This window comes from Mastomys coucha, unplaced genomic scaffold, assembly GCF_008632895.1.
Source record: "Mastomys coucha isolate ucsf_1 unplaced genomic scaffold, UCSF_Mcou_1 pScaffold7, whole genome shotgun sequence".
NCBI classification, from domain to species: domain Eukaryota; kingdom Metazoa; phylum Chordata; class Mammalia; order Rodentia; family Muridae; genus Mastomys; species Mastomys coucha.
The window spans coordinates 27,836,317-27,851,428 of NW_022196913.1; the positions used below are offsets into that span (position 1 = coordinate 27,836,317).

The 15,112-nt window shown below is 42.0% G+C and overlaps 1 protein-coding gene and 1 non-coding gene across 2 annotated transcripts in view; one reads left to right on the forward strand and one right to left on the reverse strand.

The window, feature by feature from the left end:
- LOC116082008 (histone H1.4) overlaps nt 1-15,112 on the reverse strand; it is a 98,582-nt gene that overhangs the window by 16,039 nt on the left and 67,431 nt on the right. The window lies entirely within an intron of this gene.
- On the forward strand, nt 12,481-12,584 carry LOC116082855. The gene has a single exon (XR_004115481.1). It is a non-coding gene; the product is annotated as a U6 spliceosomal RNA (small nuclear RNA).

A 15,112-nucleotide genomic window follows, 5' to 3' on the forward strand; every position in this document is an offset into this window, starting at 1 on the left:
TTTCTTACAGATCCATAGATGAAAGCTTAAAAGAAAGAGATGGCCCAGAGCTTCTATGTAGCAGGAGGGTACTCAGGAAATGGGGTACCATTAGTCTGGTCTTATAGAAGACTCATTGCAGAAACTGGGGTGAGGTATAGGAACAGAGATGAACTGGTAAGTCCAGTTGGCACACCCAGGTGTCTAGGTGCCTCCAGTTGGCACACCAAGAGGTCCAGTACTTTCTCACTTTACTCCCTTTCAGTCACCTGAGGCAGTACAGCCTTTAGGGAGGCCCTCAGGAGATAGAAAGGAACAGGGATCAGCAGCTCTTCTGCTATACTGGCCTCCTTCAAGGACATTTGGGAATTGCTGCTTTGGAGTCCCTTGCCCTACCTGACCTGTTTCTATCTTCTGATCAAATGAGAAGTTAGGTCCTACTCCCTTAAGGAGCTGAGTATCTATTTATTTCCACTGACTACCACCTCCATGTAATGTCCTCTAACATGTCTTTCCACTCTGGGCCTCTGTCTCCACTGTTAGAAGATACCAGAGTCATTTATGCAACTCATGGGTAATGGACACAGCCTGTTCTCTTGCAGCAGCCTGTTTTCCTCATTTCTTAGAGGAAGGAGAGAACAGGTTGGAATACCGAGAACAGATATTTTCTGTGTGGGTGTCAGCTGGGAAAGGCAGCTTCCTAGCACCTGGGTACACTGGCTAATTCTCCCACAGGGAGAGAGGCAACCACCCTTCCTAGTTCATTGCCAGGCAACCCAGAGGGAGTCCCCTGGGGTTGCAGTTGAAGATCTCTGCTACATATACAATGTGTCTACTCATTGCGTTCCTAGTGGTGTTACTCAGAAGGTCCGGGTTGCTGCCGTCACCCTCCACAACCACTCCATCACTACTGGGGAAGACATGATTTCCCTTTTGGGAACTGGATAGGCAGTAAGGGCTTTACTGAGTAGTGACATCTGGGTTAGGAGTGAGAGGTGAGAAGAAGGCACAATATAAGATGGATGTGGGTGTCTGTATGTGTTAGGAAGAGATGCAGTAGGAGAGACTTATTGTTGGGAAGAAACAGGTTGTTTAAAGGTGAGGTGTGCTGGAAGATGTCTCAATTATCTCTCTGGTAACACAACCAAAACCTTGTAGTATCTGGTATTTTTGTTGTTTAAATATTACATTTATGGAAGATTTTACTCCACTGGTGCATAGAGAATCTGTATATAAAGTAAGAAAGAAGGAAGACTGCCACATGCCATGGATTTCAGTGGGAGATCTGAGAAAATGGCAAAAAAGGGTTGAAATGCATCTGAGTGTGTTAGATGTGTGGAAGCTGCTAGCCACACACAAGTTAGCTTAGTCTAGCTATAACCATGACCTTGGAAAAGTTCTAAGAGAGGTCATTATTTCTATGTATGTATGTATGTATGTATGTATGTATGTATCACCTATCTACCTGTCTACTATAGGAATGTCTATATTATTTATAAATAGTAAGTATCATCTATCTACCTGTCTACCATAGGAATGTTTATATTATTTATAAATAGTAAGTTAATTATTATTTATAGGAATTATTTACATACTACAGTCCAGCTAATCCAACATTAGTTGACTATGAATGGAAAGTCCAAGAATCTAGTAGTTGCTGAATCTGTATTCCTTGCCTTTCATTTAGTCTTTCTTCTCAAGCACAGTCCTGCCCCGGCGTCCCAAGCTCCTGGGATTACAGGCGTGTGCTACCACACCTGGCCATTTTTCTTCTCAAAAGGCCAAAAGCCTAGGTCCTTCTCCTATAGAGCCCACCTCAGTTTCTCCCTGGAGCAGCTCTGTCTTGGAAGCCTCTGTTCCTGGAAAGTTGGTTTGCTGAGTTTAACATGTTCACCTACTCCACTGGGTCTGCTGGGTCTAAACTGACAAAGGTGCACACAGATCAGCACACAGATGCGCATCCTCTCTTTTCTTGTTAGCTTCAGCTATTAATTTGACATAACTCCGAGTTATCTGAAGGAGTCTCACCTGGGGGTTGGCCTCAACAGAGTGGTGTTGAGGAACATTGCCTTCAGGAGCATTTTCTTGACTGCTAATTGGTCTAGGAGGGCCCAGTCCTCTGTGGATGGTGTCATTCCTAGACATGGGGTCCTGGTTGTACAAGAAGTCTGGCTGAGCACCTGCCAGATAGAGTAATTCAGTAAGCAGAGTTCCTTTGTGGTTTCTGCATCAGCAACGTCATGGAGTGAATATGCTTGACCCAGGGAGTGGCAGTATTTGGGGTTGTGGCCTTCTTGGAGCAGGTGAGTCACTGTTTTCTTTTCTTTTCTTTTCTTTTCTTTTCTTTTCTTTTCTTTTCTTTTTTTTTTTGTTTTTTTTTTTTGAGACAAGGTTTCTCTTTATAGCCCTGGCTGTCTTGGAACTTACTCTGTAGACCAGGCTGGCCTCGAACTCAGAAATCCTCCTGCCTCTGCCTCCCAAGTGCTGGGATTAAAGGCGTGCACCACCACCGCCCAGCAGGTGTGTCACTGTTAAATGTCCTTATAAGAGTTGGCTTGGTCTTGGTGTCTAGTCACAGCAGTAAAACCCCAGCTAAGACAGAAGTTGGTACCAGGGACTGGGGGATTGCTGTGATAGGCCTGACCATGCTTTTGTTTGGAAGAATGTGCACTTGGGGACTTTGGATTTCAAAAGCAGTGGAACACTTTAAATTGGGCTCAATGGGCTAACTTAGTAGGAATATGCAAGACTTTGTTACTGAGAGTTATTGCACAGAGCTGGCCCAAGAGGTTTCAGTGAAGAAGAACTTCAGTATGTGGCCTAGAGACTGTTTTGGTAGTGTTTTGGTGAAGAACTTGGCTGCTTTTTGCCTTGGTCTGAAGAGTCTGCCTGAGGCTCACTTGAAGAGATTCAGATTAATTACACTGACAAAGGATGTCTCAGAAAAGCCCATCATAGATTTTGTCCTCTGGTTAGGTCTCATGAAGAGTGTTTTGAATAAACATAGAAAGCTTAAAAAGGAAAAGTATAAAATATGTACTTTGAGTATTAAAGGGGCAGCAGGAAGTGAAATGGAGCTAAATCCTGTGTTCAAGGATATTAAATTGAATTAGGAGAAGTGCTGACCTCGGGGCAAGACCCAGCTAACTTTAGATCCAGTCATGGTGGTACATACCTTTAACCCTAGGAGATAAAGCCAAGCAGATCTCTGCATTCAAGGCCAGCCTGAGACAGAGCAAGTTCTAGTTGAAAAAAACCTTAAATCGAGACGTGGTGGTACACAGCTTTAATCCCTGGAGAAAGACATGCAGATTTCTGATTTTAAGGTCAATCTCCAGAGCAAGATCCAAGTCAGCCAAGTTTACACAGTGAAGGAGATGGAAAAGAGGAAGCTAGTGATAATATAATAGAACAAGGGGGCCATGTTCCAGCTCCTGCAAGGAGCAAAACTGAGCAGCTTCGGCCATGTGTCTCTGGCTTTGTAGTCAAGAGGAGAAGTGGACACTACTGGGACAATTGATGCTGGTTAGCTGGAGCTAAGAAATTAGTGGTGATTAAGAGGAGACCAGCATGGGCTGGAGAGATGGCTTAGGAATTAAGAGCACTGACTACTCTTTCAGAGGTCCTGAGTTCAATTCCCAGCAACCACATGGTAGCTCACAACCATCTGTAAAGGGTCCCGATGCATTCTTCTGGTGTGTGTGTCTGAAGACAGCTACAGTGTATCCATATAAATAAAAATAAATAAATATTAAAAAAACAAAAACAAAAACAAAAGAGGAGATCAGCATCACTGAGGTGAAATGTAATGGGAAGAACATTTTCTGAGAACACAAGTGTTCCAGAGATAGCCAAGGTTGTACCTCATGTTTTAGCTTTGCTTGGTATATGTAAGAGTCACTCAGGTGGTACTGCTTTTGAAGGCGTGAAGGGGATCATGAAGAGCAGCCCAGGCTTGGTACTGTGAGAGGCCATGGAAGGCCATTGTTGAAGGTGTAGCTTCAGGTACAGTTGATAGCCCAGGACTGAAGGGGTCATGCAAAGGAGTTGAGGCTTGGCACCATGAAGAGAGCCTATGAGAAGCTATTGGTGAAGCCTGATTGCAGCAGAAGACCCCAGTGTGCTGGAGATGCCAGTACCATGGGGTGATCACCAAGAACAGCAGCAGCAGCAGAGTAGATCATCCTGAGTTTAGAGTGCTACAGAGGGCAGAACTGGAGGAGTGATGCTAGCTAGCCCTTTGGAGGAGCCCAGGAGATCATGTGTGGATCCCAGACATTGAAGCAAGAAGCTGAAACGTTGAAGCTGTCTTGGAGACCTCAAGATTTTCAAGATGCCAGAGTCATAGGTTATCTGTCTCCTGATGAATGTTGCTAACAGGGAATAGAACCGGCCCAGGAAAATAAGTTTGTTGCTGTCAACAAAGATGAAAAAGGAGTTGGAGATCTGAAAACTGCTTTGACATCAGACATGGAGATGCAGAGTTTGCCCAGTTGGTTTCCTGTCTTGATTCGTTTTGTTTTTTTTTGTCAGTTATCTGAGACAGGGTTTCTCTGCCCTAGCTGTCCTGGAACTCACTCTGTAGACCAGGCTGGCTTCAAACTCCGCAATCTGCCTGCCTCTGCCTCCCAAGTGCTGGGATTAAAGGCGTGCACCACCACTGCCCGGCCCTGTCTTGAGTCTTGATTGTTCAGGGATTATAGTTAAGTGATTGGATAGATCTCAGATGAGGCTTTGAACTTTGGACTTTCGACATTGATATAGCAGTTGATACTGCTATAGACTATGGAGACTTTGGAAGTTGGACTAAATGTCCAACTTTTTTATTATGCTATGGCTAGATATGGTCCCCATAGACTCATGTGGGCCAGGGAGTAGAATGTCATGGCTTGTGTATGCTTAGCTCAGGGAGTAGCAATATATGGAATTGTGGCTTTCTTGGAGTGTGTCACTGTTAAACGTTGTCCTTATAAGAGTTGGTTTGGTTATGTTGTCTATTCACAGCAATAAAATCCTAAGACAAGCTCCCACCTTGAGTTCCTGCCTTGGCATCCCTCAATCTTGGGTTGTAACTTGAAAGATGAAATAAAGTCTTTTCTACCTAAGTTGCACTTGGTCATGGTGTTTTTATCACACCAAGAGAAGGAGTGATAACATTTACAAACACAAACACAAACACACACACGAACAAACAAACAAACAAACAAACAAACAGAAAGTAAAGATGTCACCATAGACTTAAGCACATGCAATGCGGGAGCAGAGAGAATGGTGCTTACAAAAAGGGCTGTGCATAAGCAAGATGGTGCAGACTTCTCTGGAGTCTTTTGGGAGCCTCAGTAGCTGTTTGTGTGATATGGTGCTTCTGAAGTTGACGACTCAAAGGATTTCTAAGGGGCTTTACAAATTTTTAAAAAAATGAATTAAATAACCAATTTAAATAATTGGTTTTTGAGGTACACAGGCCATGATTACAAGCTGTGGAATAAACCCATGTGTCACAAGGGTTGAGGGAATCTTAAATACACAAAGACACAAGGGAGTTCAGATGTATTATGATATTAAACAAAATGAGCCTGTTTTCAGAAAGCTCCGGGTGTATAGCTGAGGAGGGCGTGTCGGCAGGAAATAGTAGATGATTATGCTCCCCGTACTCCTTTCCTGGGTTTTCTGCACCATATGAATGTAACAAAGAAAAAAAAATAGAATAAAAAGGAAAGGAAAAGACATGACTGGTCCTAGGTATGGTGAAGGAGAAAGTTTATTATAGGTATGTGGGAGAGCATAGCCAGAGGCAGACACATCCGGGAGAGTTTCAGTGGTCGTGATCCTGAATTGTGTGGAGAGGGGGAGGGGAAGGAATCAGAATAACCAAGCATAGCAGACTGGGGAGCAAGCTGGGGAGTTCAGGGTAGTGAACTTGGGCTGCCATCCACACTCCCTAACAAGTAGGGACTGTGGGAGGCTGGGAGAAGCTGGAGGCCTGGCCTACTTTGATATGTTAAATAGCCACCCTAGCCAGTGGTTCTGGCTTTGAAATTTAACAAGGGGAAGGTTGAAAACTGGGGTCTCACACACTTGGGTCTCAAAATCAGTCTGTTGGTATTTAACATTCTTATTTGACATATCTCTACAGAAAAGGAAATTGCTCCCTTGTAGGTGGCCTTCATGGTGTGTTCTGTTAGTTGTCCTGGAATTCTCAGACTCTCTAGAGAAAAATCGTAATCAGTGTCAGGGGGAGGCAGCTGCTCTCCTTCTCATGCCCCGTTCACTCTCCTTTCCTGCCAGGAATGGTAGACATTCTTTCCTAAGGAGCTGGATATCCTTCCAACTCAGCCTGTGTGACAATGTTCCTGTCTCTTTATCTCCTGGAAATTCAGGGTGAGAAGTAAAACTTTTCCCCAGAGTAGGTCTTAAGAAGTCAGCTATCTTTTGAGGGACTAGCGACTACATGCAAGACATCATCAGGTAACACCTGGGAGCAGAGAACACATCAATGAACCATAGCACACACAATCAAAGAGTAACAAAGTCCACCTCTCCAGGCTTGGGATGCAACTCAGGGCAAGTGTTCTATCACTGAGCTACCTACCCAGCTGAGAAGAGGCAGTCTCTGTGTGAAGGTGATAAAGTGTGGTGGGAGGGAAAAGGCAGTTTAGGAGGGTGTGGTTCCTAATTCCTGTACAGGCAGGGCAGGAAATGACAATTTAGCCAGGTAATTTGGGACACTGCCTGCTCCCACTTCCACTAGCTTGTTTTCTTCTTCTTCAGCTTGGAGTTTGGGGAATCTACTCCCATCCAACCGTATTGTTTTTTAGCATTCATGAAATCACTAAACAGGATTCCTCTGGTTGTCAGGCCCTGAACTGAAGATTATATGTTAGCTCCCTGGTTCTGAGACCTTTGGCCCTGTTAGTGTGAGATTCCCAGAGGGACCCCCACGCTCAAATCCCAGGAGCAACGACCCCACACACCACCAAGACAGGGACTTGATGCAATCTGCAAGAGGCTTTTGATTTCAGCTAGCTGGGGCGAGACTCATATCCCTCACAGGGGTAGAGGAGTCTGGCCCTGAGCATGGCCTTAGGCAGCTTTTTATTTCTGTGCAGTTGCTGGGGCAAAAGGGAAGATTCGGGTAAGGGGGAAAGGTATGGGGTGGTTTCTGATTGGTGCTGGCTCGTGCTAGGGTCCAGGGCAGGCTAGCCACCTGGCAATTGTTTTGGGCCAGGTTGTTTCTGGGTTCTCAGGCCAGGTTGTCTTGGTTCCCTTGTTTCTGGGTTCTTGGGAACTGGCCTCCCGCTGAGTCTAACCAACAGCTAAATTCACACAGTACAGCTTGAAAACTTAATTTTAATCTCTCATTAGCTGTATCCTAGGGTTCCAGATAGCAAACAGTCTCTTGAAGCTTCTTAGTCTCCATAAATGAATAAACCAGTGTCCTTGGAGAAGGAATTCTCTCTCATTGTGAGGGTTCATGGTTCTCGAAAGAATGATATCCCAGACTCAATAGCATGTAAACTCGAGTTTTATTCTGTAGAAGTCCAGCATGCTGGGGTCTCCTATTACCAGAATAGAGAGACAACCAAGTGGGTTTGCAGGCCTGATTTAAAGCACCTTAGGGAATTCCGGGTATGTGACCTCTGTATTAATCTGTGGGGCCCATCACTATGGACATTCCATTACCAGGGTGTGGGGGCTGGTAATGGTGGCTGAGGATATAATTGAGGAAGTCTGGAAACTGCTGCTGACTCATTGTCCTTGCCTCAGGCCAGGTGGCGGGGCAGCTTTTGAGGTCTGGACTTGCCTGAAATTACCCTGATCTTAGAGACAGAGATTTAGGCCCGTCTCCTAAACTGCCATTTTGAAGCCTGTCATGGACTCAGCTTAGACTTCTCATCATGTCTCTATATCTATACCGTATATCTATCTAAATAGATAGATCTGTATATCTATTTAAATAGGTGTCTTCTCTTAGATCTATTTATCTAGTTCAATATTACTTTTGTCTCTTTAGAGACCCTTGTTAATATAGGATTAATTACATAAATTAAGATGCACATTCTTATTGTAATAGCATCCTATATCATATAGTGAGATCATGTGTTCTCTTCTAGAAGGCTTTTAAGGATAGATTGTGATTAAAAGAACACATGTACAAGCTGCTTTCCTCTAAGGATTAAAAGGAAAGAGTGAGGTAAAATCCATTGGTAATGTCAATTCTTGACAGTCATCAACAAAAATTAACATTGGAAAATTTACAGGGGGAAAAAGTAGAAAGATATATTTGTTTTCTTTGTTTTTTGAGTTTGTTTTTTCCAGACAGGTTTTCTTTGTGTAGCCCTGAGTGTCCTGGAATTGGCTGCATAGACCATGCTGGCCTTGAAGTCAGGGATCTAATTCCTAAAAGGGAGATTCTTAGGTTGGGCGGTGGTGGCGCACACCTTTGATCCCAGCACATGGGAGGCAGAGGCAGGCAGATTTCTGAGTTCAAGGCCCAGCCTGGTCTACAGAGTGAGTTCCAGGACAGCAAGGACTACACAGAGAAACCCTGTCTCAAAAAACCAAAAAAAAAAAAAAAAAAAAAAAAAAAAAAAAAAAAAAGAAAAAGAAAAAAGGATATTCTTAATCTATACCTTACTTAATCATTCTCATGAGAGGATCTCTTGTGACTGGATCTCACTGAATGTAAATGCTTGGAAGCAAACCAGAATTCTCTGCCTCTGCCAGAGCTGCAGGTGCTCTTAACTACCGCCATGTCTCCAGCCCCAGTATATATCCTATTATTTCAAGTTTTCCCAAATGTTTCAAATGTATTATTTATTTAAAAAAAAAAACACATTTCTCCTTAAAGAGCTCCTCCTTTTAAAAGAGATTTATTCTCCTCTCTTGGCATTCCTTAGTCACATGAACAAACCCAGACTGTTTATGTTCTTTGGCAATGTTGTACATGTATATAAATATCTCGGTCACTTTCACCATTACCCTTTATTCCCCCTACCCCATTACCCTCTGCAGAGCCCTTTTCTTCCTCTTAGCAGCCTTTTCCTGGCATTTTCATGACTCACTGAGTTTCAGGTTATTTGCATGAAGATGAGTGATAGGTTATTTTCTTTTTTTTTTTTTTTTTTTTTTTTCTTTTTTCTGGAGTATGGAAGAATACAGGCTTGAATGTGTGCACTTGTGTGCGTGTGTGTGTAAAAGTACATTTCTTTTTTTAAAAAGATTTATTTTTATGTGAGTATACTGTCGTTGCCTTCAGACACACCAGAAGAGGACATCAGATCCCATTCCAGATGGTTGTGAGCCACCATGTGGTTGGTGGGAATTGAACTCAGAACCTCTGAAAGAGCAATCAGTGTGTTCTTACCCTCTGAGCCATCTCTCCAGCACATTTATTTGGCACCAATAGTGATGTATTTTAGAATCATAACTTACAGGGAATAAAATGTAAGTTCCTCAGTGTTTGAAATCCTGGCATAACATATTGCCAATAGCCTTTTAAAAAACAGAAATGCTTTAAGTCTGAGTCTAAGAGCCTCCTGAGCCTTGGCTCACTAAGTTCAGGAGGGCATTGTCTGTACAACAGGACATGCCAGCTCATGGAGTTGGAATGTGCTAGGATTTCAAGGCTTGCCTGTGTCCATATGTTTTCCTATCCATACTTCCTTGTTTTTGTCCTCTCTGGTGGTCTGTTATGTGGCACCATCTTTTCTTTGTCAGCATGGTTTAATGACTCTATAGTATCTTTGGGTATAGTTACTCTTCACAAAAGCTCAGTACAAGAGATACTTGCCATCCTAGAGCTTCTTCTGAGCTCTTCAGGTCCCCAGCTTTCCATGTTGAAAACCATATCCCAGAATTTAGTTTCATGAACCGAGCCCTGAGGCTTTGCTTCCTGATGTGATATTACTTTCTGAAATCCAGGGATTATAAATCAGAAATTTCAAAATTCTATTTAAAACATACTTCTAATTATCCTCACATCCTATTGTTTAGGTAGCTAAAAATCTAGGCTTAAAGAGTATACAATTCAACAAGTTTATTAATACTTTCAAAAAAAATCCAGCAGCATATAATAATATTAAACCAATGAAAAGCAGTTAAAGTCAGATCTTCTAGTAGGGTAACTTCCTGCATGGAATCGTGTTGGTCACTGTCCACTTAAGGATGTGTTTCACGTTGAAAATGTATTACAGCTTGAGAGAGCACTTAACGGACTTAGACAAAGTATACGGTATATGTGAACATATTACTTTTCATTTTGCCTCTTCAAATTACTCTTTCTTGTTCTTCTTTTGAAATATTATACTATACCCACATACTCATTTGTCCAATGTGTTTAATTAGTGTTGCTTGCATGAGCCTAGCTAGGTATTAGTTTATTTACTAGAGAACAAGAGGCTACATTTTTGTTAGACAAAATAATTTCAGGTCTCTGATGTGGGAACAAAGATCACTTTAGCCATTTTGTGGAAGAGATGGATTTGGCGGGCCCTTGATATCCTAGCATCTCTTTATTATGGAAACCTACAGGAGAGAAGGAGCTACAGTAAACGACTTTGGAACCCTTTCTACCCTCATTTCAGGCATAGCCTTTCTTTCCTTGTTCTGAGTTCTCTCTAGCTCTTGGCCCTTCTCAGTTGTCCACGTAGGAAATGCCCATCACCAAAGGGCCCAGACTCCAGGAAGGATACTCTCAACTGTGCCCTTCAGACATAGTTAACAGCTAGTAAACAATACACAGTGTCTAGTTGTAACAGGAATGCCACGGCTGCTTGTCACTTACAGACACCAAAGAACAGAGACAGGAGTCACATCTTTAAAGCTGAACTGTATTCATAGAGATGACAGCCTGAGGGAACGGTGGGTTAAAATCCTGAATATATCAGTCTACTACCTCATCTCCAGATAGAGAAGATGGGGTTGGGGACAAAGGCTGTCAATCATTCCAAAGCTCAGCCCTGACCCCTGGTCAGGTGATCAACAGCATTTCTGAGTCTGATAGTGTCCAGCCCTTGCTAGTTATCCTTCATCTCTCCCTTCATTTTGTGGATGTTTGTTCTCAGACTCCTTTTGAAAGAGAGTCTATCCAGTTTCTGCTGGTACTAACTTTGTACTCTTCCAGGGGCATTTGGGCTAGAAATAGTTTAACACAGAATAAACAAACCATTAATAGCATATATGTGTGCTATGCTAGGAATGACTGTCTGAGCAAATCCCTTTCTATAACAGGCATTAAACTGTGTCTTCATACTACAGAATATGAGTGTCCCATATCACAATTAAATTCAAATTTCTAAGGTTTTTCTTTGTTTGTTTTTCTTTTCTTTCTTTTTGAATTTTTGAGTATAGTGAGTCTCATGAAATACTAGAGCAGGAGATACCAAAACAATCAGTTAATCCTTACCTGAAACTCAGATTAATCTGGAATCCACATTGTATCTTGTGACCTGATTCTCAAATGCCACCTGATGGAGGTGCCTGAAAGGACTGCTCCTTAGCCCAGAGGAACAAGAAAGTTACCCTAGAGAGCTTTTGTGAAGATATGCACTTCTACCAACCCATATGGAAGCTCAAAGTGTGGTAAATGGGACAATGAACCTGAGCTTTTCATTTCTGAAGGTAAATTTAAAATGTCCCAGGTGGCTCTGCTACACTGGGAAGCCCAGATCTATGTTGAGTCATGTGTTGTCTTCCCAAACTTAGCTTATGCAATTTCAGACCAAGAACTGACTAAAATGTCCATACGTGAAAGAATGCTTACAGCTGTCTAAGGTTTAGACTGTGAATATCTATTCTGTGGAGATGTGTTTTGTCATCAAGTACACAAGGCCTCTTGCATGGGAAGGATGCTAGGTGCCAGTATATAGACACAGGTAAGATGCCATTCTTCAATAAATTGATTTATTACGTGAGACAGCTAACTATATAAGTTCAGCGTTAGAATGGAAAAATCTACCCCATGGCAGATATCTAAAATAGATGTAGCAGCTGTTTTGTTGTCTTTTGTGCTTTTGAGCTGAGTAACCCTGATTGCCCCCTGACCCCATGACTTTAAGCAAACATTTATTAGATATAAATCCACAACATTTAAAGAAGATTTCTGTAGTGCAATTCAGCCAGCAGAGAATAAGCCTCAAAAGAATCCATTGTCATTGTGAGATATAAACCCAGTGCACAAACTTGGGAAAAAGTAGCAAATGAAAGAAGCAACTGCTCACGTATTACAGTATTTCTGGGGGGTAGGTAGCAGGAATGGGAATTTCCTATACTGGCAGCAGACACTTATACATAAAAGTTAGACAAACACGCTTTTGGACCATGAATGGCTGTCTGGGCCAAATATCTGTCTCTGGCTCACTGACCAGATATGTGAATGCTCACTAAATGCCAGACATGACATTTAGTAGACCAGCTCTCTCCTTAATGGAGCAAGGGCTAATGGGAGAGGGAATGATAAGATCTGATAACCTCACACTCTATTTTAAAGAATTGAGACTGGTGTTCATTTTTGCACCACGTATACTAAAATTGACACAATACAGAGAAGATTAGTATGGCTCCTGCAGAAAGACACACAAATTTGTTCAGCATTATGTATGTTTGCTATCTTCTGAACATGACATGTCTATTGCAATCATGAACTCACAGAAGATATGGTTATTTAGGCACATGACCTATACAAGAACAAGATGAAGACAACCTAAACCCTAGCATAGATGGGACACACACACACACACACTTACATATGGATACATATGGATAAATGGATTAATATATTAGAGAGATACATACACGTATGTGAAACATGTACATTTCCTTCTTATTTAATGACATCCCTACCTAACATGTATACATAAACACAAAAGATGCATCAACATTGTGATATACAAAAGATCTTTAAAATAGGATTGATACTTATGGTTCATAATTTACAATTCATACTCCTTCTAGCTAGATCTGTTTTACCTGAGACACAATGGGTAGAAGTGATACGACAAGAAAGTTAGTAGACTAGAGCTTCAGAGATACAACAGAAAAGCAAAAACCGTAATGCAGTAGAGTCTAAGTGTATGGGGAAGGGGGAAGAAACCAGAATGACTTGAGGAGCAAAGGAGGTACTTCAGAGGTGTATGTCTGGGTGGGGCAGTGGGTGAGGTACAGAGACCATTATGAGAGGATCCTCAGATTAGAGTAAGTAATATGAATCCGTTTGGTTGTTCCTCAGAAATTGGACATAGTACTACCTGAGGACCCAGCTATACCACTCCTAGGCATATACCCAGATGATGTTCCAACATATAACAAGGATACATGATCGACTATGTTCATAGCAGCCTTGTTTATAATAGCCAAAGCTGGAAACAAACCAGATGTTCCTCAACAGAGAAATGGATACAGAAAATGTGGTACATTTTCACAATAGAGTACTACTCAGCTATTAAAAACAATGACTTGATGAAATTCTCAGGCAAATGGATAAAACTAGAAAATATCATCCTGAGTAAGGAAACCCAATCACACATGATATGCGCTCATTGATAAGTGGATATTAGGCAAAAAGCTCAGAATACCCCAGAAACAAGTCACAGACCAATGAATGAAGCTCAAGAAGAAGGAAGACCAAATTGTGGATGCTTCAGTTCTACTTAGAAGGGGGAACAAAATAATCATGGGAAGTGGAGGGAGGGAGGGACTTGGGAGAACAGAGGAGGGAGCAATGGAGGAGGTCAGGGAAAGAACTGAAAGAGCTGGAGGGGTTTGCAACCGTATAAGAAGAACAGCAATATCAACCAACCAGTACCCCCAGAGATCCCAGGGACTAAACCACCAACCAAAGATTACACATGGAGGGACCCCTGGCTCCAGCTGCATATGTACCAGAGGATGGCCTTGTTGGACATCAATGGGAGGAGAGGCCCTTGGTCCTGTGAAGGCTCTATGCCCCAATGTAGGGGAATGTGTGTGGGGGGGAATCAGAGAGGGTGGGTTGGTGAGTGGGGGCGGGGGAATGGGGAGGGAATAGAGTTTTTTCCAGAGGGGAAACCAGGAAAGGGGAGAACATTTGAAATGTAAATAAAGAAAATATCTAATATAAAACAAATCATGTTAACATAAAAAAATGTGGATTTGTCTTTTTTTCAAAATGAATTAACAGCTAGGCAGTGGTGGCACATGCCTTTAATCCCAGCATTTGGGAGGTAGAGGCAGGCGAATTTCTGAGTTCGAGGCCAGTCTGGTCTACATAGTGAGTTCTAGGACAGCCAGGGCTATACAGAGAAACCCTGTCTCAACACCCCCCCCCCCAAAATGTAGACATGTACAAAATAAATTTTAAATTTAATTATAAATTAAAAAATGATAGAAAGGAGATGTATAATTATTGATACAGCATGTCAAGTATGGCCTGCACTCTAAGTGGCACATATGGATTATATTTTTAATTTCTCTGTAAAAGTCAGAGTAGATTTGAAAATAATAAAATAAAATTGTGATCAGAACATAAATTTCAAATTTTAATACATAATAAAAATAGCAACCAACCAAAGTCCCTCAAAACGCCAGCGCATGAGGTTCTGATCTCTGTGCAGTTGTCATCAAGTGAGAGGCCAGTTCCTTTGTAGGATTTAGTCAAAGCCCTACATTTTCACTCAGGGTATCAGCAAATACAATGAAGAATGTTCATGCTCATGTATGCCTGTAAGCCGTTGGTGCAGCCACCAGAAACAGCCTGTGTCTGTACCTTGATATCAAACTCCTCCTCCAGAATCATGAGAAAATGAAAGTGTCATGTCACTAAAACTACCTAGTTTGTGACGTTTTGTTATATCAGTGATAGCAGGCTGGCAGATCAGAGTACCAAGAACTAGGATGCTACTGTAATACACACCCAAACTGTGAGTTTGGATTTTGAACTGATTTATTAGGAAAGGGTAAAATAATTCTAAAGACCATGTTGGAAAAAGTCACTGTGAAGTACATGTCAGTAGAATTGGAGATATCAAAGTTAATTCTGGGGAATGCTCAGAAGGCAAAGTGAAGACCAATATAAGATGCTTCCATTTTCTTGGAGAATAAGTGGTCAGAAGCACAATATTAGTGCAAATACAATGCTACCAAGGCCATTTAAAGG